General features: G+C 42.9%; 1 pseudogene; it reads left to right on the forward strand.

Annotated features, from left to right (window-relative positions):
* The window catches only part of LOC141258833 (cytochrome P450 2K4-like), a 46,617-nt pseudogene extending 25,596 nt beyond the window's left edge, over positions 1 to 21,021 (forward strand).
* Positions 21,022 to 24,335: the final 3,314 nt, after the last annotated feature.

Below are 24,335 nucleotides of genomic sequence, written 5' to 3' on the forward strand. Positions count from 1 at the left end.
TTCCAGCTGAAGCCAACGATCTCCTGCAATAAAAGAAAAATAATAAAGCAACCTCATCCTTACCTTTCCATGGTTCCCAGGACAGCTCCAGCTCTGCTACATCGAGATGACAGGCTGGACCGCAGCAGAACGCTGCCATCCAGCTTGCCATGCCGCACACACTGAGAAGCGCAGGCATGCTTGCGCTCCTCAGTGTCTGACTGTGACGGCATCCAGATGAGCCGACAATGAACTCGGCTCACCTCATGTACGTCACTGACAGCGTGGGAAAATTCTCCTGCACTCAGCGCTTCAGCGTGAGAATTTTCCCACGCTGTCAGTGACGTGCATGAGGTGAGCCGAGTTCATTGGACATGACCTCGGCTCATCTGGATGCCGTCACAGCCAGACACTGAGTAGCGCAAGCATGCCTGCGCTTCTCAGTGTCTGCGGGATGACAGGCTGGATGGCAGCATTCTGCTGCGGTCCAGCCTGTCATCTCGATGTAGCAGAGCTGAAGCTGTCGTGGGAGCCATGGAAAGGTAAGGATGATGTTGCTTTATTATTTTACTTTTATTGCAGGAGATCATTGGCTTCAGCTGGAATGGGCGTGGCGGTAAGTATGGTTTAATTTAGAACAATAAAGAATTGTGTGTTTATTTCAATTAAAGGACTTTATTCTGGGTGTTGTGTTTTTTTTAAATACTTTACTAGAAATTCATGGCGGTCATGTCTAATATTGGCGTGACCCCATGAATTTCGGGCTTAGGGCCAGCTGATAATGCCAAGCTGGCCTTAACCCCTTTATTACCCAGTGAGCCACCGCACCAGGGCCCTGGATGAGTTGGGTACAGCGCCAGAAGATGGCGCTTCTATGAACGCGCCATTTTCCGGGGCGGCTGCGGACTGCAATTTGCAGCGGGTGGGGCCCAGAAAGCTTGGGCCTCCCTGCGCTGCAGATTCCAGCCCCCAGCTGCCTAGTTGTACCTGGCTGGACACAAAAATAGGGCGAAGCTCCACGTATTTTTTTTTTAAATTCATGAAATTCATGGAATAATTAAGAAAAAAAGGGCTTCCCTATATTGTTGTGTCCGGCTAGGTACAAATAGGCAGCTGGTGGTTGGGAGCAGCCCGTTCCTGCCTGCTGTACCTGACTGGACACAAATATAGGGCGAAGCCCCACATCAATTTTTTTTTCATTATTTCATGAATTTCCTGAAATAATTTAAAAAAAATTGACGTGGGGCTTCGCCCTATATTTGTGTCCAGTCAGGTACAGCAGGCAGGAACGGGCTGCCCCCAACCACCAGCTGCCTATTTGTACCTGGCCAGACACAACAATATAGGGAAGCCCTTTTTTAAAAAAATTATTTCATGAAATAATTAAAAAAAAATTGACGTGGGGCTTCGCACTATATTTGTGTCCAGCCAGGTACAGCAGGCAGGGACGGGCTGCCCCCAACCACCAGCTGCCTATTTGTACCTGGTTGGACACAACAATATAGGGAAGCCCTTTTTTTATTAATTATTCCATGAATTTCATGAAATAATTAAAAAAAAAAATGCGTGGGGCTTCGCCCTATTTTTGTGCCCAGCCAGGTACAACTAGGCAGCTGGGGGCTGGAATCTGCAGCGCAGGGAGGCCCAAGCTTTCTGGACCCCACCCGCTGCATATTGCAGTCCGCAGCCGCCCCAGAAAATGGCGCGTTCATAGAAGCGCCATCTTCTGGCGCTGTACCCAACTCATCCAGGGCCCTGGTGCGGTGGCTCACTGGGTAATAAAGGGGTTAAGGCCAGCTTGGCATTATCAGCTGGCCCTAAGCCCGAAATTCATGGGGTCACGCCAATATTAGACATGACCACCATGAATTTCTAGTAAAGTATTTAAAAAAACACAACACCCAGAATAAAGTCCTTTAATTGAAATAAACACACAATTCTTTATTGTTCTAAATTAAACCATACTTACCGTCACGCCCATTCCAGCTGAAGCCAATGTCTTCTGCAATAAAAGTAAAATAATAAAGCAACCTCATCCTTACCTTTCCATGGTTCCCACGACAGCTTCAGCTCTGCTACATCAAGATGACAGGCTGGACCGCAGCAGAACGCTGCCATCCAGCCTGTCATCCCGCGGACACTCAGAAGCGCAGGCATGCTTGCGCTCCTCAGTGTCTCGCTGTGACGGCATAAAGATGAGACAAGCTCATGTCCAATGAACTCGGCGCACCTCATGCACGTCACTGACAGCGTGGGAGAATTCTCCTGCACTCAGCACTTCAGCGTGAAAATTCTCCCACGCTGTCAGTGACGTACATGAGGTCAGCTGAGTTCATTGGACATGAATGAGCTCACCTCATGCACATCACTGACAGCGTGGGAAAATTCTCACGCTGAAGCGCTGAGTGCAGGAGAATTTTCCCACGCTGTCAGTGACGTGCATGAGGTGAGCTCATTCATGTCCAATGATCTCAGCTCACCTCATGCACGTCACTGACAGCGTGGGAAAATTCTCCTGCACTCAGCGCTACAGCGTGAGAATTCTCCCACGCTGTCAGTGACGTGCATGAGGTGAGCTCATTCATGTCCAATGAACTCAGCTGACCTCATGCACGTCACTGACAGCGTGGGAGAATTCTCACGCTGAAGTGCTGAGTGCAGGAGAATTCTCCCACGCTGTCAGTGACGTGCTTGAGGTGCGCCGAGTTCATTGGACATGAACTCGTCTCATCTTTATGCCGTCACAGCCAGACACTGCAGAGTGCAAGCATGCCTGCGCTTCTCAGTGTCTGCGGGATGACAGGCTGGATGGCAGCGTTCTGCTGCGGTCCAGCCTGTTATCTCGATGTAGCAGAGCTGAAGCTGTCGTGGGAACCATGGAAAGGTAAGGATGAGGTTGCTTTATTATTTTTCTTTTATTGCAGGAGATCGTTGGCTTCAGCTGGAATGGGCGTGACGGTAAGTATGGTTTAATTTAGAACAATAAAGGAATGTGTCTTTATTTCAATTAAAGGACTTTATTCTGGGTGTTTGTGTTTTCTTTTAACTTTGACTATGGGGTTAGTAATGGGGGTGTCTTATAGACGCCTCTCCATTACTAACCTGGGCTTGATGTCAGCTGGCATTATAAGCTGACATCAACCCCAACCCTATTACCCCCTGCCACCGCACCAGTGCAGCGTGGAAGAGCGAGGCTAAGTGCCAGAATTGGCGCATCCTATGGATGCGCCATTTCTGGGGCGGCTGACGGCTGGTGTTTCTAGCCTGGGAGGGGGCCAATATTCATGGTTCCCTTCCTGGGCTATTAATATCAGCCCCCAGCTGTCTGCCTAGCCTTTGCTAGCTATTAAATTAGGGGGGACCCCCACGTCATTTTTTTTGGGGGGGTCCTCCATTTTAATAGCTAGTAAAGGCTAGGTATTCAGCTGGGGGCTGATATTAGTAGCCTGGGAAGCTCCGTGGGTATTACCCCCTTCCCAGGCTTCAAACATCTGCCCCAGCTGTCTGCTTAACCTCCGCTAGAGACTAAAATTACGGGGAACCCCACGCCAATTTTTTTTAATAATAAATCCTTTATTTTAATACTAAATGACAAGTACAGTAACCAACACTGTCACTGTACTTATTATATATGTGACTGACATGTTTCTATCTATCTAATCTATGTGTGAAGCTCTATTCTGTCAGTTATAAATTGTCGGGTACAGATGCTGAATTGCCGGCCGGCTTTTTTAAAGAGACGGTGCATGAAAACACTATTATTTTTTTTAATAAATCCTTTGCAGTAAATGACAAGTACAGTAAGCAACACTGTCACAGTACTTCATATATATGTGACTGACATGTTTCTATCTATCTAATCTATGTGTGAAGCTCTATTCTGTCTGTTATAAATTGTCGGGTACCGCTGCTGAATTGCCGGCCGGCTTTTTTAAAGAGACGGTGCACGAAAACACTATTATATTTTTTTATAAATCCTTTACACTAAATGACAAGTACAGTAAGCAACACTGTCACTGTACTTCGTATATATGTGGCTGACATGTTTCTATCTATCTAATCTATGTGTGATTCTCTATTCCTTCTATTCTAAATTGTCGGGTACAGATGCTGAATTGCCGGCCGGCTTTTTTAAAGAGACGGTGCATGAAAACACTATTATTTTTTTTAATAAATCCTTTACACTAAATGACAAGTACAGTAAGCAACACTGTCACTGTGCTTCTTATATGTGTGACTGACATGTTTCTATCTATCTAATCTATGTGTGATTCTCTATTCTTTCTGTTCTAAATTGTCGGGTACCGGTGTATGCCGCTGCTGAATTGCCGGCTTTTCATGTTTCACTGTTGGCACTGTTCCCATCGATTTGGGCAATCACTGTAATGCCACAACCACCATGGCTGTGGCATTACAGTGAGTGGCAGACAATCCCTGCATGATTGGTGCTCTAAATAGCGCCAGACATGCAGGACACGCTTTTGGTGCACGAACAGTTATCGAACATAACCTCGAACAGCTGAATTTTTTGCAAATCGTTCGGGTTCGTCGAACAACTCGAACACCGCCGAAAACAGCTCGAATTTGAGATTGGCGAACAGTTCTAATCGAACACCGCTCATCTCTACTGACGATGCCATTATCAGCATGACTATTCCGGTGATTTACATGCTGGAGCACATGTTAAACAGAATTCGGAGTCAGGTGGTGGCACAAGAGGAGGTGGAGGAAGTTGAGGAGGAGGAGTTGTATGCGGAAGGGCTAACATAAACAAGGTCCAGACGGTCGGCAGCACCAAGGCGGCAGGCATGTGAGGGTGGGGGAGATGGTTTTACCAGGGCGCATGGTAGCAGCCAAACTAGTGAGGAAGGTGCAGGAGCCCAGGAAGAAGTGGAGGACGAACTGATGGAAGACTCATCAGATGAGGGAGACCTTGATCACATTTCTGTTGTGCGAGGTTGGGGGGAGAGGACAGAGGAAGGAAGCATGATTGTTACCTCGCCACCAACACAACAGGGACTTGGTGCTCCTGGATGCGCAACACACATGAGTGCCTTCTTGCTGCACTACCTGCAACATGACCCTCGAATTGTGAGAATTAGAAATAATCCTGACTACTGGGTTGCCACACTGTTAGATCCCCGGTACAAAAGTAAATTTGCAGAAATTATTCCTGCCATAGAAAGGGATGCACGCATGCAGGAGTATCAGCAGAGACTGTTGCAGAATCTTACATGTGCTTTTCCACAAAATACCAGTGGTGCACGTAGTGAATCTCACAGTTCCAACTTGCCAACCGTGGGACCGTCAAGTGTTCAGCACTCAAACCGTAACAGAACCACAGTATCTGCTGGTAACATCAATTTTGCGGAATCATTTCACCACTTTTTTAGCCCATCCTTTGCAAGGCCACAGGAGACAAGAAGTCTGACACATAGTCAACGCCTAGAGACGATGGTACAGGAGTATCTCCAAGTAAACATTGAAGCCACGACTGTGTCACTGGACCCTTGCTCTTTTTGGGCTTCAATCTGGATAAATGGCCGGAGCTAGCCACTTACGCCTTGGAGATCTTGTCATGCCCCGCAGCCAGCGTTCCGTGTGTTCAGCGCTGCTGGTGGTGTGCTGACAGATAAGCGCACGCGGCTCTCCACTGATAATGTAGACAGACTCACGTTCATAAAGATGAACAAATCATGGATCCGAAACGACTTTTCTACCCCTGTGTCATCCTGGGGAGAGTAAAAGCTTGATGATTGGTTAAAATCACCCTACCAACCGTTTTAAGCTTTCAAATTACTAATCATGTTTATCTGTATCTTGGCTGGAAAATAATTTGGGCTTTGTAGTAGTGTGCAGCACTGATTCTATTAGGCCATCTATAATAAGCTCCACCAGATTTAAAATTACTAATCATGTTTATCTGTATCTTGACTGGAAAATAATTTGGGCTTTGTAGCAGTGTGCAGCACTGATCCTATTAGGCCATCTATACTAAAGCTTCACCAGATTTAAAATTAATAATAATTTTTAGCTGCATCTAGCCCGGAAAATAATTTTGGGGCTCCGAGATGCGCAAGACACATAAGTGCCTTCTTGCTGCACTACCTGCAGCATGACCCTCATATTGTCAGAATTCGAAGTAATTATGACTACTGGGTTGCCACACTCTTAGATCCCCCAAACTTTTCGATCAACCTTTTCATTTTAATAAAGACCAAAAAAATGGTCATTTTTGAAATTATAAGCATTAGCAGGTTGTTAGAAACTGAAATCAAACAGTTTTCAACTCAAAACTTTATTCTAGGTGATGTTACATTTTCACATAGGACCCATTGTTCGAAAGGAGCTTCTGAACTCTCTCGTCCATTGAATTTGTCAGGTTTTGGATGGTTTCTGCTTCAATTGTTTTGCATGAGGACAGAATACCCTCCCAGAGCTGTTGCTTAGATGTGAACTGCCTCCCGCCATCATAGACACTCCTTTTAATGATGCTCCAAAGGTTCTGAATGGGGTAGAGGTCAGGGGAGCATGGGGGTCACACCATAAGTTTGTCCCCTTTTATGCCCATATCAGCCAGAGATGCAGATGTTTTATGTGCAGCATGAGATGGTGCATTATCATGCAGAAAAATGATCTTGCTGTGAAATACACGGTTCTTCTTCTTGAACCATGGCAGGAAGTGCTGTTTGAGAAAATCCACATACATTATGGAGTTAATCTTTAGCGCCTTCAGGGATCCTAAAGGGGCCGACAATCTCTCTCCCCATGATTCCAGCCCAAAACATTACTCCACCTCCTCCTTGTTGGCGCTGTAGCCGTGTTTGCGTGGGGTGTCCATCAACCAGCCATCCTCCACTCCATCTATCTGGACCATCGAGCGCTGCACGGCACTCATCCGTGAACAAAACAGTTTTGAAATCAGTCTTCATGTAATGTTTGGCCCACTGGAGCCGTTTCTGCTTGTGTGAAGTGGATAGAGGAGGTCGACAGGATGGCGTATGCACAGCTGCAAACCTCTGAAGGACCCTGCATCTTGTTGTTCGGGGGACGTTGGAGGCACAAACAGCTTCAAAAACTTGTCTGCTGCTATGACAAGGCTTTTTTGCCGCTGCTCTTTCAACCTGATGTAATTGCCTGTAGGAAAGAGTCCTCAATTTGCCCTTATCAGCACGCACACGTGTGTACTGTGAATCAGCTACATACTTCTTGATTGCCAAGACACTTCATCCTGATCATCGCGCAATGTTGATTGTAGTCATGCCTTGACCTAAACACTCCACAATTTGTTGCTTCTCAGCAGCCGACACATCCTTTTTCTTTCCCATTTTGGCAGAAAATGTAGGCTGCTTAATAATGTGAGACAGCCTTCTTAAGTAGTCTTGCCTTTCATTGGACACACCTGCCAAACTAATTAGCACAGGTGTCTGCAATTGCTTACAGTGATATAAAGAGCCCTGACACACATCACCATCAATGAGTTTAACTGACAAACAAACAAATTCTTCCCTTATCACTCCTAAACACTTTTTGCATAATAATTTGGAACACAGTGTACATGTGCTTTTCCACAAAACACCAGTGGTTCACGTAGTGAATCTTACAGTTCTAACTTGCCAACCGTGGTCTGTATGGAGTTGTTCAATAAAGGGCCCAAAATTAAGATAACATAGATGGGAGAGGTCTCTATGAATAGGAATTCCTAAGTATTTGATACCCTGTGAGGGCCAGGCAAAGGGAAAGTTGGACTGGATGGAATCCTATATGGATTTGGGGAGGGAGACATCGAGGGCCTCAGACTTCGCTGCATTGATTTTAAAATTTGACCATGTAACAAAGTGATCTATTTCAGCCATAACAGCATGGATGGATATATGTGATTGAGTGATATATACTAGGACATCATCAGCAAATAGAGAGCACTTGTACTCGGTGCCTCCCACCTCAATCCACCTAATATTGGGGTTATGGCGAATTGATGAGAGCAGGTGCTCCGTCACTAGGATGTATAAGAGAGGGGACAGAGAACATCCCTGCCTTGTCCCATTGGTGATTGTGAAAGGTGATGAAAATGTTCTGATGCGCCCCCTGGGCCTTGGGACACCCGGAGCCGGACCCTTTTTGGTGGATGCTGGTGGTTGTAGTCTCCGTGGCGGCAACCCGGTTCCGTGTCTCAGGGCGGTCAAACCAGTGGCGGAACTATTTATGTGGTTTTGATGTTTAAATGTCCGACTACGCCAACCGTGGATTGCGATCAGAGTGAACCGCCGCTCCAGGGCAGACCGCTGAGGCTGGTGTTGTGGGTGCAGCAGAGCGTAGCATAACTCCCCACGGGAGGAGTATAGCCTCAGGGCAGTGTATGCGGAGGATGGGGGTGATGGTGCAGGGCAGCAGCAGTAATGACACGGAGTCAGTGATGCAGTCCAGGGCCTTTACTCACAGTTCTTATTATCCAGACCACGTCTGCAGGTAACGGCTGCCCACGTCGTACTGTGCTCACCAGGTGAGGGGCTCAGACAACTCCCAGATAACTTTGGAGTGCTTCACAGGACCCCTTTGTGTGTCCTTTGTCTGGCCTTTCTTACCAACCCTTCTGTCCGGCTGCCTCGGGCCTCCTCTTGGTAAACTTGGCGCCAGTTTCCCTGACCCTATGTGGTGCCTTCCTAGCGGGTGTAGCGAGGGGCTGCACCACATAAAATGTCACAGCCTCCTGTTTCTAGCTGAGGGTCGTTTCCTGCCTCCAATAGTTTCGGGGACCGGTCTCCCCCTTTGGCCTGACCCCTCCACGCAGGTGGATTCGGGCGTGCGGTGGCGACTCGCCCGTCCGCACCCCTGAGATCCCTTCGTTCCTCGTTCCTGGAGCCTTCTCCGCTCCTCTTCCTTCCTTCTCCCTCTTCCAGGCCTGGGCCTCTGTTACTAGGCCCGCCTCCGGAGCAGAGCTCATGCAGAGCCCCTGCTCCCTGCCACTTCTGCTCAGACTTCTCTGCACTGAACTAAGATGGTGCCCACCTTTTATACTCCCTTCTCAATGCACCCAGGAACTGCTTCCTCCCTGCTCCTGCACTACAGGGTTCCCCTTCCTCAGTGTTCCCTCCCCCCACTCCAGCCAGGGACAGGGACTGTCGTGCCCATCTCAGGGGCATATTGGTCGCCCTGCCCCACGGCAATGTGGTGTAATGCATGCAGGTGTCGGGTCCTGATCCACACTACATCCTTACCTGAGAGTGAGATATCACACCTCTGGGTGAGGTGCAATACCTGTGTAGCAACCGAGCCCTCAGGGTGCTACAGTTCCATTTATCTTCAGCCTAGGTGACGTATTGCGATACAGGGCCGTGATTTTGGCTATAAAAGGGTCCCCTAGACCCCTACCCCAAGCTTTTTAAGAGAATCATATATGGCGTGCCAGGAGACTCTATGGAATGCTTTCTCAGCATCCAACGAGAGTATCTAATTACAAATTTTTAACTGCATCTAGCCCAGGAAATACTTTGTGCCTAGTAGCAGGGTCTGCTAGTCAGCGGATTATCCCGGCTGTTAAGCAAGCTACACCACCTGTAGTTTGGACACTTCATTTTTTCAAAGGAAATGCTTCGGGACCACGGGATACTCAGTGAAGAGCATCAGGAGGCACCCCAAGGCATAGGGGCTCGGACTGGCAGTAGGATGCCTTGCGGTGGACAGCCGAGCTCGATCCTTATAAAAGCTTTTTAACTGCAGCAGCTTTAGTGGACGCTACTGGAGCTGGAATTACGCGGCTGCTGGCATGAGACTTGCCCTCCAATAGATCCTTGTAAATGGATTTAAAGTGTATTTATTCAAATTAGAGAGACAATTTAAATTAAAAAGCTTAGAGCTGCCTCCACCACAGGGGGGCTCGCTCGACCCACCAGCGGACAGGCACCAGTATTGGGAGAGGGGGGCTGGCCGTCAGGGTTCACCGCGGCTCTGGCACAAACCCGGCGACACGGAGGTGGCACGGGCAGGAGCGGACTGAACGTGTCGGCTTCTCACTTTTTGGATTTTAGAAGGGCATGACATGCCTATATCTGTGTCTCCCCCTCCTTTTACTCCTCCACATCTTTTCTTTTCGCATGACTATATGTACTTGTCACTTTTTCATGTGTTAGTTGTGTCTTCTGAGCAGTTTGTCAGCTTTTGGACACCTTTGATGGTGTTTTCTATGTGTTTCTATGTGTTTTTGTTTGCCTGCCATTGGTTTTAACGGTGTTCGAAGGTGTTCGACGAACAGTTCGACGAACAGTTCGGCGAACACACGGGTGTTCGACGAACCGAACCGAACTCGAACACTACGGGGGTGGCTCAACACTAGTGGACAGCTCTACAAAAATGGGGCAGTACCAGAAAGCCCTTGTTGCAGAACTATTAAAACAATTCCCCTCTGAAAACGCTGGCGGCAGAGGTCATGGTTTGTTGGACAATCAAGGACTACAGGCGAGAGAGACACAAATCCAATCCAGCAGTGGCAGAGGAACACTGTCAAAGTTCTGGGGGAATTTTCTCAGCCCCTCCCTTCTCACAGGTCCTGAGGTGTGGGGTACTCTCACAAGGAGTGCAAAGTTTGGGAAGATGCTGAGGGAGTACCTTGCTGACCGTACCAACATTCTCCGTGTTTCCTCTGTGCCTTATATTTATTGGACATCCAAGCTGGATACGTGGAATGAACTGGCTCTGTATGCCTTGGAGGTCCTGGCCTGCCCTGCCGCTTGCGTTTTATCAGAGCGGCTCTTTAGTGCCGCTGGTAGAATTATAACTGATAAGCGCATCCGCCTGTCAACTGAAAATGCTGACAGGCTGACTCTTATAAAAATGAACAAGGGCTGGATTGAGCCAGACTTCTCAACTCCAATGGAAATATTTTTTTATGATTACCTCCTCCACGTCCCCTCCAAGGGGCATTGGAGTGCCTCCCAATTTTTGGAAGCCCTTGCATTCACTGCATAGGCTAACACTATGGGAGACCCACTTCCTAATAATGGAAACATTTTTTCATGAGGCCCTCTAGGTCTCTTCCAAGGGGCATTGGAGTGCCTCCCAATTTTTGGCAGCCCTTGCATTCACTGCATAGGCAAACACTATGGGAGACCCACTTCCTAATAATGGGAACATTGGTTTCAGGAGGCCCTCTGACATCCACGTCTCTTCCAAGGGGCATTGGAGAGCCTCCAAATTTTTTGCCACTTTTGCATTCACTGCATAGGCAAACACAATGATTGGAGACCCACTTCCCAATAATGGGAATGCTTTTTCAGGAGGCCCTCTGACCTCCACATCTTTTCCAATGGGAATTGGAGTGCCCCCAAATTTTTGGCGACCATTGCATTCACTGTATAGGCAAACACAATGGGAGACCCACTTCCTAATAATGAGAACATTGTTTTTAGGAGGCCCTCTGACCTTCACATCTTTTCCAAGGGGCATTAGAGAGCCTCCAAATATTTGCCCACTTTTGTATTCACTGCATAAGCAGACACAGTGGGAGACCCACTTCCTAATAATGGGAACATTGTTTTCAGGAGGCCCTCTGACCTCCACATCTTTTCAATGGGCATTGGAGTGCCCCCACATTTTTGGCAACCCTTGAATTCACTGCATAGGCAAACACAATGGGAGACCCACTTCCTAATAATAGGAACATTGTTTTCAGGAGTCCCTCTGATCTCCACGTCTCTTCCAAGGGGCATTAGAGAGCCTCCAAATTTTTGCCCACTTTTGTATTCACTGCATAGGCAAACACAATGGGAGACCCACTTCCTAATAATGGGAACATTGTTTTCAGGAGGCCCTCTGACCTCCACAACTTTTCAATGGGCATTGGAGTGCCCCCAAATTTTTGGCAACCCTTGCATTCACTGCATAGGCTAACTCATTGGGAGACCCACTTCCTAATAATGGGAACATTGTTTTCAGGCGGTCCTCTGACCTCCACGTCTCTTCCAAGTGGCATTGGAGCTGGTCCCAATTTTTGGCAGCCCTTGCAGTATGGTGTCCCACTTCCTAATAATGGGAACACTGTTTTCAGGAGGCCCTTCTCTAAGTCTCTTCAAAGGGGTATTGGGGTGCGTCCAAATTTTCAAAGGGGTATTGGGGTGCTTCCAAATTTTTGGCAACACTGCCACTCACTGCATACACAATAACAGTATAGGAGACCCACTCTTTAGTAATGGGAACCACAAAGCACAGCCTGCTGATGGCTCTCTAAGAATTTTTGAGGGCCGACTGCTGGACCTTTAAGAATAGTAAAGGCCGCATGATTGCCCTATAAAATTAGGCTTTGTGACTTTCAGAGTCCCTCCTTCATAAATGAAACAGGATGTGTCTGATGATGTGTCACACACCACATGGCCAGATAAGGTTGTAAAATGACATTTCCCAATGAATGCATTTGTCATGGTTGAAAGCAATGCAAAAGTGCCAAAACGCATCAAAAACGCTACTTGTGAACATAGCCCAAGGTGTGGAGGAGTATTTTTGGTTTTGGTTATTTATTTTGCCTTATATACAAGTCATTACCCTGGAAAGGATGTTCCTTAACATATTTCCCAGGTAAATCCATTTTGTTTTCATTTTTGTATGTTTTATTGTGAGTCCGTAAAAGTGGTGTAATGCCTCTGACAACGTTGTTGACAGCAGTGACCTGGGAGTCAGAAATGGTTCCAGGGGTCATCTCCATGCTGTTCCCATGTCATTTGAGCACTGTTTCCATCGATTTGGGCAATTTTTAGGCCTCTGCAGACTACCAGGGGGAGCCGCCTGAAAAATGCTCCGGTTTCCCTTAGACTTACATTGGGCTCATTGCTCGGGTCGAGCACCTGAACATTTCAATTTGCTCAACCAGAGCATCGAGCACCCGAGCATTTTAGTGCTCACCCATCACTAATCTTTATATAAAGATAAAATTAAACATGGCACTCGCCAATCTTCAGTGCTTCTTTTATTAATCCAAACGAGATTTTCAAGACAAGGGTTAGGGAGGACACACTTTTCCCAGTGTGGCATGACGGTAATTTCTTAGACTAATTTCTATTATATAAATTAACATTTTAGGAAATGTTTAAACATTTTTTCCAGGGAAAAGCAGAAAACATTAAATATTTCAACAATGAGAATTTGGTTTCTTTGGTGGCCGATTTGTTTGGGGCTGGAATGGAGACCACATCAACCACACTGAGATGGGGGATTCTACTCATGATGAAATATCCAGAAATTCAAAGTAAGACCTATCATTTAAATAACGTAGACATTTTTAATATATATTTATATATTTTTTAACATGTCATTAAGATATGTAGAAGAAAGCACGAAAGTAAGATAGAACCCCTTTGTCTCAGGAACATTTGCTAGGACAAGTAGGCCCACATTTTGCTACAGGACTCTGTTAGAACAACCGGTTTCACATCACTTGGCAAATTATGTTAGTAAAAATAAGGAACTTTGACCATTGTCAGTAAAAAATCTAGATGGTTTTATGATTATTTTTGAAGCTGAAGGAGCTTGTCTCAGTTGTGTAAGTGATGTTCACTGCATATTTCGTTATGGACATATGTCACATCCTCTGTATGGTTCATTTTTTGGGTTTCCAATTCGCCCATCAAAGTTGTCCAGAAAAAAATAAAAGCAAATGCAAATGCAAAACGTGCTCCTAATTGCCAATGTAAAATCTATAAAAAATCTTCCCTAAGGTCTTCTTTATGGCAATGGGGTCTTTGAGACTCTCTTTCCAGGTTCCAGGGTCTGGTTGCAACAGTTCTGATTGATGGTGTTTATTCTTTGTCACTGGAACCTATATGTCCCCACAATTCGTCTATATGATGATCTCCAAGTTAATAAATGAGGAGTCATGATGCAAAATAGTATATTTTAGGACTCTTAGTTCTGACAGTCGGTGGTGATCCTCTCAATGGCATGAAGCTAAACAGAAGAGTGGAAATGCATTAGGTAGAATTTAATATTTTTAAAAAAATTGCAATATTTGAATTGAAGTCTTCCTCTCCTCCCCTCCATCGATCTCCTTGGCTCCAAAGTGACCTCTCAACTTCCTCTTTATTAAAGTAGTATTCATGGGAGTAACTAGTACAGAATGGCAGCATTGGAGGCCAGGAAAGAGCAGAAGATATAAGATAGATGACAGAAGAAAGAAGACATAACGGAACATCAGAGGTGGGGGAGAGCCAAGCAGAAGTGGTTATAAGAGATTTTTTTAAACTCTCCTTGACAATTTCTTGTGTTCCAAATTTATTTGTTGAAATTCAAATTTCCCAGCCAAATAAGAGTGAATCTGCCAATTTCTAATTTTAGCAGGTTTCCTGATTTTTGGTTCTGGACTCGGAGTTGGGACAGACAACAATAATATATTTAAGAAATGTTATGGAACTATACAATAATGGTGTAATTGGTGTGATTGGTGGGGGTCTATGAGGTCAGTAGTTATATATTATATTGGTATCTGTAGGAGCGTTGGAGGCTTTTCCTAGGTCCTGTCGTGTCTCTGCATTAGGTTCATAGTACTGAATACGGTGTATCCAGATTTTTGTGCAGATCGGTAACTGTGTTAATATGGATTACAATGTGCACATATGTATATACTGTATAAATCTCTATCGTGACAGAAAAAGTGCAAAATGAAATTGAGCGAGTGATCGGATCGGCCCAACCTCAAATGGATCATCGTAAAGAAATGCCGTACACAGATGCCATCATTCATGAGATTCAAAGGTTTGGGGATATCGCTCCGGCTGCCATTCCACATGCAACTTCTCAAGATCTCACCTTCAGAGGCTATTTTATTCCAAAGGTACTATAGCTCTGTCATCTGTTACCTCTTGTTGGACCATTTTATAAAATGACGTAAAAGAACATAATTTAACAAAAAATCCATACTTTTATTAAATACACATGAGAAAACATCGATATTAAAAAAGTTTGCACAGATACATAGATGGTGAGCAAAACTGAAGATATCAGGACAAGAGCAATCATATAATGACACAATTGAAGTTAGATGCTTGGAGCAGATGTAGATAAGTTCAGATGCTAAGGTGCACAGTGCGTATGTAAATAAGTCCATATAGCAACTGGGGTATACATATGAGCTTATGGGCCACATGCCCCATCCCAGCTGCTCACATATAAAGCATCAAAAAGCTACACTCAGATGCCCCTAGAAGAAGGCACAGCGCCGAAACGCGAGTAGGAGTGACGATATCTGGACTGATTAGCAATTTATATGTGAGTTACATCTTGTTGTTATCCATTTTTAAACGCCTATCGTATTTGTTTGTATATTCACTGTGCACTTTGGCATCTGAGTGTAGCTTTTTGATGCTTTATATGTGAGCGGCTGGGATGGGGCATGTGGCCCATATGCTCATATGTATACCCCAGTTGCTATATGGACTTATTTACATACGCACTGTGCACCTTAGCATCTGAACTAAATATGTTGATGGCTGGGATTGAGCACGTGGTCTACATCTTATCTACATCTGCTCCAAGCATCTAACTTCAATTGTGTCATTATATGATTGCTCTTGTCCTGATATCTTCAATTTTGCTCACCATCTATGTATCTGTGCAAACTTTTTTAATATCGATGTTTTCTCATGTGTATTTAATAAAAGTATGGATTTTTTGTTAAATTATGTTCTTTTATGTAATTTTTTTGTATGAGCTGCTATCATAGACGTTGAAGAAATATCTTATTGTTCCATTATAGTGGATTTGTATATGTGACCTTGGCGGTAAAGTAATTTGTTTCATTTTATAAAATGGTGACATGAGAACCTGCCATTGAGCGAACCCTTAAGATTATGGCTAATCATAAGGGCACACATAGTACAGTACATCAGATATCTTTCTTTAATAGGTGGGGCCAACCCAAACTCTTATTTGCAAACTATAGTATTTGATAATGTTGCAAAAAAAATCTGTCAAGCCCAACCAACCAATCTATCAAGTCCTCTCTGAGGCCAATGCCAATTTTTCTATGTAGGCAAAAAATGTCCTTCTTGACATCTGGTGTGATGATCAAAATAAATCCATCAATTTGCAGCTTCGGAAATCTAGTACCCACAATGATATTATATTTTTAAAGAAAGTTATCTGATTCCAGACCCTTCTTGAATTTTTTTAAATTGTCACAACATCATGTGGCCGATAGCTCTTTAGTCTCACTGTTCTTACTGAAAAGAAAACACCTGGGTAAAGAATCCCTTATGATGACGGTAAGAGATAAAAGGAAGAGAAGGCTCCATAGTGTAAAAATGTAGGATGGGAAAGGGTAAGATGAATACAACTCTACACTCAGCTTCTGAAGTTATGCAAAGGCAGGCACAACACTGGAGCGAGACACAGACAGAATGGACCATGGCAGCTGCTGTACATGCTGAGCAGAAGGCAATGAGCTCTCCAAAGGATACCAGGAACGGACTGAGCACCACCGTGGAATAGATAAAAAAATGTGTTTATTGCATAAAAAAATGATGCGTTTCAGATCCAGTCTAGTTCCAAAATGCATTATCTTTTTATGCAATAAACACAATTGTTTATGTATTTTGTGGTGGCATCCATACAGAAACTACTTTTTCATGTGCACGGTCCATACTATGATGAAGGTAAATATTTTTTCTTATAGATGTACAAGATGGTACAGGCATAAATATGATTACATCATCAAAGGTGTTTTCTCTGTTGGGCTCATTCTCCTGATCCCATTTCATCACCTTCAGCAATAGATAATGTAGCACTGACAAGCTATTCACAGCAAGCCATTGACACTGTAGTGACCACAGTGGGAATAATGTAGCACTGGATGTTGAGCATTCTGATGAATGTTAGCTGGTCCTACAGGGCGGCTCTTTGTTCTGGCCCAAGTGGTGGACTACCGCCTATGACATCCATATGCCTCCATAGGACAAACATTGAAGCAGATCATTTTATAATCCATTGATGTTATAACCAGTTACCCTGTAACTCTTTAGCAAAATGTTGGCAAACTCAGGGCCACAAAAGCAAACAAAATAAATGACAATAAAAGAATACAGTGGAGTAACTTGAAGATTGTGGGACTCAATGCAACATCTCCAAGAAGGGCTCTCAACTATGATGGGTGTTTATTTGTATTGGTCTTCTCATACAGTGGGGTAAATAAGTATTTGATCCCTTGCTGTTTTTGTAAGTTTGCCCACTGACAAAGACATGAACAGTCTATAAGTTTAAGAGTAGGTTAATTTTAACATTGAGAGATAGAATATTCCAAAACATAAATCAAGAAAATCACATTGTATAAATTAGATAATTTTTTTGCCATTTTGCAGTGAGAAATAAGTATTTGATCGCCTACAAACCATTATGAGTTCTGGCTTCTACAGACCAGTTAGACGCTCCTAATCAACTCGTTACTTGCATTAAAGACAGCTGTCTTACATAGTCACCGGTATAAAAGACTCCTGTCCACAGACTCAATTAATCAGTCAGACTCTAACCTCTACAACATGGGCAAGACCAAAGAGCTTTCTAAGGATGTCAGGGACAACATCATCGACCTGCACAAAGCTGGAATGGGCTACAAAACCATAAGTAAGACGCTGGGTGAGAAGGAGCCAACTGTTGGTGCAATAGTAAGAAAATGGAAGAAATACAAAATGACTGTCAATCGACATCAATCTGGGGCACCAAGCAAAATCTCACCTCATGGGGTATCCTTGATCATGAGGAAGGTGAGAGATTAGCCTAAAACTACACGGGGGAATCTCAGAGCAGCTGGGACCACAGTCACCAAGAAAACCATTGGTAACACATTACGCCTTAAAGGTTTAAAATCCTGCAGTGCCCGCAAGGTCCCCCTCCTCAAGAAGGCACATGTGCAGGCCCATCTGAAGTTTGCCAATGAACACCTGGATGATTCTGTGAGTTATTGGGAGAAGGTACTGTGGTCAGATGAGACAAAAATTGAGCTTATTTTTTTCAAAAATGTGAAAAAATTGAGATTTCTGAATTAGGCCTAAGGTGGAAAAGGCAACATAACCAGACATAGCCAATATCTGGTGAACAGTCATAACCTGAATAGTTTATTCACCCAGACTCTGCAACCAAAATGTACTAACCCTATAAAGTGTGGCACTAGTGAGAGCTGACAAATTGTAGGATTTCCTTGCCTTTCAGGGATGATAAAATGCATTAAAGATTAACCATTGTTTTATTTTTTTTCCTTACTAAATTATTAGTACATGAGAAAATAAGAAACTTTGTAATATATTAGAGAAATTTGCTTCTTTTTCCCCCTGGACTGATCTTTTACTTTCAAAATTCTCCAATTCATGGGTAAGATGTGTACTCAATGAATAGATTTTCCCTTTGCTAAGTTAAGAGATGACAGTTGGTGGTCATAAGGTTCAATGTTTGTGTCTGCCTCTAGCCCCTCCCCTCTGCATAGAAGTTTAAAGGCACCAACTGTTATCTCCTATTTCAGTGATGGAAAAATCTGTTTTCACTAAATACAAAATTTTACCCATATTTTGAGAGTGAGAGATCAGTCCAGGAGGAGAAAGAAGCAGATTTCTCTGATAGATTACAAAGTTTCTTCTTTTCATGTGTACTATTAATTTATGGAAAAATAATGAAATTAATTTCTTTCCGATTGAAAATCGATTTAGTATTTTATTTACTATGACCTATTTTATTATTGCATATTATATCTAGTATATAACTTTTTTTCTTCCAGGGAGCAACTGTGATCACACTGATTCATTCAGCTCTCAGAGATAAGGATTACTTTGAAAAACCAGAAGAATTTTATCCTGAACATTTTCTTGACTCTGTTGGAAACTTTAAGAAGAACGAGGCTTTTATACCATTCTCCATAGGTAACAGGAACACTAAACCTAAAAAAGAATGAATAAATTAAACTTTTTATTCAAAATAGGCTTTCTGTTTGCTTTTTCCTTAAAATGACATTTTTTTTTTAGAGAAAACATGTCACCAGTTAAAAAGTTTTCTGTTCTTGCTCTTATTTCATTTCCGCTGTCTCAACAAGTATTCTGTTTTTTTTTAATGATGTGCCTTACAGTTCCACAGTAAAGACCTTATTGTTTAGTGTAAATTGTTATGGTCTTTACAATAGGGCAACGCTCACATGATTCCTCAGGGGCTTGTCTTTGGGTTATTCTGCATAAATACCCTGTTGTCGCCACCTCCTCATTTTGGGAATACACATATTTTTCCCTTTCCTTCTCCCAAGTGCCACAGCAAAGTGAGGGCATATTTTTATGGGATGACTTGTAGCTTCAAATGACATAATTCATTGAAAAAATAATGAAATAAAAAAATGGCCCAAAAAAAAGTTCCACGTGTGGTGAAAATAAAACACTATTGTGCCATTGTTTATTGAGATTTTTTTTTTATAACACAATTACGGCGATATCAAACTTGTTTATTTCTTTCCGTAATTTAGTGATGTAAAAATATTCAGAAATGAAAAAAAAAAATTCTACCAGCTTGACTGCATTACTTACAGACAACCTGTTACTAAATCATCAGGTCAAAAGTGCCTTGTTTTTGCTGTTATTTTATTTCTACTGCACCCTTAAGTTTTCTGAGGTTTTTTTTTGTTTCTCCAGTTTTTTCAAAATCCATTGTTGTATTACACGGGGAAATAAAGTAACTTAGAAGGTTGTCTCCGATTAGTGGACAAGCCCTTTAATAGGTTTCCATAAATGGCAGACCCTCAGTTCAATTATTGATTTCAATGGCAGTTGGAGACCATTTGCATACTTACAAAAGTGCAAAGACAAAATCCTGCGAAGCAGACTGGAAAATGCTAAGGAGTTTATGCAAACCTATCCCAAAATTGGGTATTGTCAGGAATTCTGAAGGAATTCCCACTAGTGGTGAACGAAATGTTGGTTTTTAAGTAAGTATGCAATCGGTACCCTGAAGTGGAGTCAATGGGTTGAAAGAGGGAGCACCTTCCTGCTGTCTTATCACTTAGATGCTGTAGTAGCTTCAATCCACAATTTAACTGAGCAAAGAAAGTTGATTTACGTCTGATACATTCATGTATTTATGTATTTATTTTCCTTTCTAGGGAAAAGAAGTTGTGCTGGAGAGACCTTGGCTAAAATGGAGATATTTCTCTTCTTTACATCATTGTTGCAAAGCTTCACATTTCATCCACCACCTGGAGCTAAACTGGACCTTACTCCTGCTCTGGGGTCAACAAATGCCCCTCAACCTTATGAAATCTGTGCCGAGTCTCGCAGATAGACCATGATCATCTTCATTCCCAGTGTGAAGGATACTTCAAGTCAAAGAAAAAAAAAATTGTAAATGTTTCAACTAGTGCAGTCTGGGATCTACACTTTGTAATCTACCAGGATATCAAGAATATGGACATGTGATGGACAGAGGATGCTGTTGTAATTTTTGTTTTTTGTTTTTTTTCATGTCCCTTTCTCCCAGAAATATGATAGACCCACAATTATTTATTTCACCTTCTCCATAGTTATTCCTTCTTCTTGAGTGTCAATAATGTTCATTCCCTTCTACTTGGCCTGGTCCTTGACCTTTACTGGTCTATATGAGCCATCATGAATTGTGAGATCTGCTAATAGCACTAGCCAAGACTCATATGAGCCCTCATATAATTCCCCAATGAGCATTTAATTCAATAGGACTGGACACAGGTCTACCGACACACAATCTTTCCAATAGGTAGCTCTTCTACTTCAGAGTCAAGGCCATCAGAAAAACACCCTAAGGTAAAGATCTTCTGGTCCTTTGTCTACATATTCCAGGTAAATCCAGGTATACTGGTTGGCCACAATTGATGTTCATTTTAGTGTTACAGTGCAGAAGCTAGATATATTTATTAACACTAGGACTACTGGACTCGTGACCCCGCCTAGAACTACTGAAAGGAGTCATTTTGACTCCTTGCTTGTTTTCGTTTATTTTTAGAGTTTCATTTGTGGTTATTTATTAATAATTATATTTTTTGTAATGTATTATTATTGTGAGATCCAACAGTAATGCTTTTGATTGTTTTTTTTCTGCTTTTCTTATTTTTCTACAGAAAATAACAATAATTATAATAGACGTTTTTCAAACATTTTTTTTTATTCAAGTGCACACATATAAACAACAACTGAAGAACAAAAAGCAGAGAAAATGTAGGTGGAGGAGCATAAAAATGAAAATATGGCGCAGAATTCACCTTCTAAACATTTGGTGTTTCGCATTTTAGGCATTGCCTTTGATTTATGGCAGTACATTGCCCACACAAAGACTTACCACAAGTCTTACAATTTCCGACAGATCTATTTTTCTTGCATTTTTCTTTGATCTGGCAAAATTTAGTTTGAACCATCACTTCTGAGCATGTAGAAACTTGGGACGTGGAACCCTTTTCCCTATCTGTGACATAAGGACCACTCAACTCTCTCACAAGCGTTTGCAAAAATGCCTTGCGTGACATTTTTTGGTGGGTAATCTCCTTGAATATTATCCATGCATTTATACCCGCAAAGTCTAAGGCATTTTCAAATGCATGAACAGGCCATCTCCTTGTGCATGTTCGTGTGGTATATTTTCGTGCCATCTGATCCACTACATCTACTCCATATTTTGTTTCATTGTAAAACTTTACCGTTTCTGGAGTTTTTTTAGCGGAATCAGACGCAACAACAACATCTGGATGGACGGAACTCAAAATGACAACATTTTTGTTGGGCTTTGCTTGATATACTGTAAGTGTAAAATTGTCTTCATTTCTAAACACTTTAGTGTTGTACAATTCCTCTTTCATGGATTTTATTTCTTTAGGCACTTCTCACCTTATCTTGTTCAGTGTTCCCACGATGGTTGTTCCTTTGCTTTTTAGCTGTTTAGCTAATTTTACTGAAGTAAAATAATTATCGGTTGTAACATTGCGACCTTTTTTCAAAAACGGGTCCAATAACTTCATTACCACATGGTCAGCTAAACGGTCCTCAGCACGGCGTGTGTCATCTTTGCCTAGATAAGGGAAGCCATTTGCCAGATATTTGCTCCTCTTATCAACAGCTAGCCAATATTTGTGGCCATATTTATCTGGTTTGGAAGGCATGTACTGCGTGAATGGACACCTAGTTTTGCTTGGGAAAAGTTGCTCATCCACCGTTATGTATGGGCCAGGTTTGTAACACGCAATACAATTTTCAATAAACCTGTCCCACACAGTAGAAAATAGAGCAAACTTGTCCGTTTGCAGTCTCTCCGATCGAGTAGATTTCTCATCAAATCTGAGAAACCTCATAATTTCAGCAAAGCGGTCCCTAGACATTGTCGCTTTGCAAAACGGTATTCCCCAGTCATTACACCAAATACTGCTAATCGAGTGACGGTTCGTGCCAGATATTCCACGAGCATAGAATATCGCAATGAATGCATCTAGCTCCTCATCAGATAGAGTAAACTGTAAATTATTGTTCCTGCATGCTTCTGCAAGCGTACAGTTCTTTATATGTGTCAATATATATGAATAAAAAAATAAACGCCATGCGCTCAAAGGACTATCGATAATGATATTTCTTCTGGCGTATCCTGTAGGGCCAGGTGCTTCTCGAAGAATATTTTGGCTGTCACGCATACCAGGCAAGTGTTCTCCAATTTCAACAGGTTTCCATTGAATACCATCCGCTGAAACTAGTATTCCTTCAGATTCGCCTTCTCTGGTGTTTGTTGTTGCATTACCTTCGCCGCCATCGTTATCTGTTGTTCTTTCATTTCTGGGACGTTTTGCTGATTTCTTCTGTCCACGACCAGGAGGATGGTCACGAGGCAACATAACTGCATGAGCCCGATCCCCAGTTGATGTGCTTGGAATATCTGTAAAAAAGTTGATGAATATTTAGAATTTTTGTTTTGTAAGGGTCCGTGCACACTGGCTGGATTAGCGGCGGAATATCCGACCGGATATTCTCACCACAATCCGGCCCGTACCTGCCCGCTCAGGTACAGAGCGGAGTTTCATACCTGAAGCTCCGCTCCGAACCCCGGGCTGGAGCCGCTGTCTGGGACGGAGCCGTGCTCGCGCGTAAGCAAGCGCTGCTCTGTCCCTGACAGCGGCTCCAGCCCGGGGTTCGGAGCGGAGCTTCAGGCATGAGCGGGCAGGTACGGCCTGTATTGCGGCAAGAATATCCAGATGGCTATTCAGCCAGAATTCTGCTAGTGTGCACAGGCCCTAACTCAGTGTGTGGAAGAACAAATAAATACACATAACTACTTACCTTCTGGATTTGTTCCTTCTGAGTCTTCAGATTCACTTGATATGTTCTGAGGAATGAAATCTTCATCACTGTCAGAATCAAATACATGTTCCTGCAATTCGGATTCCGATTCATCCTCCGGTATGGATTGCAAAGTAGCCAGAATATCCTGAGGCTTTATCAAACGTCTTCTCTCCATATTCCTCACAAATTCCATAATTCTATATAGTTCCCTGCTGAAAAATAGAAATGAAATGAAAACTAAAAGAAATAATAACTGTTCTGCCACCTTCAAAAGTAGGTGGGTTGAATCAGTTGACAGACAGCTAAACTATTTCATAACAATTCATACCTGTATGAGTCTTCAGAGCTCGTATGTCTGCGTCTGTTCTCTTTGTCTCTTCAGCTGAACTGAAAGTAAAGTTACTATCCAGAATACTGTCTCCTGCTAGGACCTTAGAAAAACACCACCCTTCATTAGCATAAGATAAGAGCCTAGAGTAAACAAGCTATTTTGTTCAGCATTACACAGTAATACAAGCAGGTAAAACACAAGGAAAATGTGAACAGTTGACATGTAATTTGAACTACATCTATATGAACATCAGGGTAAATAAGACAGAGTGAAAAAATTATGCACAAAACTTTATAGCAACATTTAGTGACAAAAGGACCTCAAAATATAGTAGGGAGTCAAAATGACTCCCTTCAGTAGTTCTTGGTAAATTTTGAAAAAAACGCGCAAATTTTTCACCAAAATTATTTATTCTCACAAAATCTTTTTTCACATCATATTTGAGGAAAAGTCACCGAGTTTCAAGCCGGAATTCTGAAAAATGTAGTCACAGAAGAGAAATAAAAAACGAAAGGAGTCAAAATGACTCCATCAGTAGTTCTAGTGTTAAGTATGAGTAACATAATTTTCCTTTGTCAACTTCACTGGCTTCATATCTAGTTGGTGTTACACTTCAAAATGTTTGAATGCCAACCTATCTCTAAACATTTAGCAGATCCATGTGAAAGTAAGGGTGATGAGGTAGAGTTTGAAGGGTAAATTTTATTCTCTAGGATAAAATTAGGAGCAAATGGAAT

This window comes from Phyllobates terribilis, unplaced genomic scaffold (assembly GCF_046119375.1).
Source record: "Phyllobates terribilis strain yellow unplaced genomic scaffold, ASM4611937v1 Scaffold_3__8_contigs__length_932513732, whole genome shotgun sequence".
In the NCBI taxonomy this organism is placed as follows: Eukaryota; Metazoa; Chordata; class Amphibia; order Anura; family Dendrobatidae; genus Phyllobates; species Phyllobates terribilis.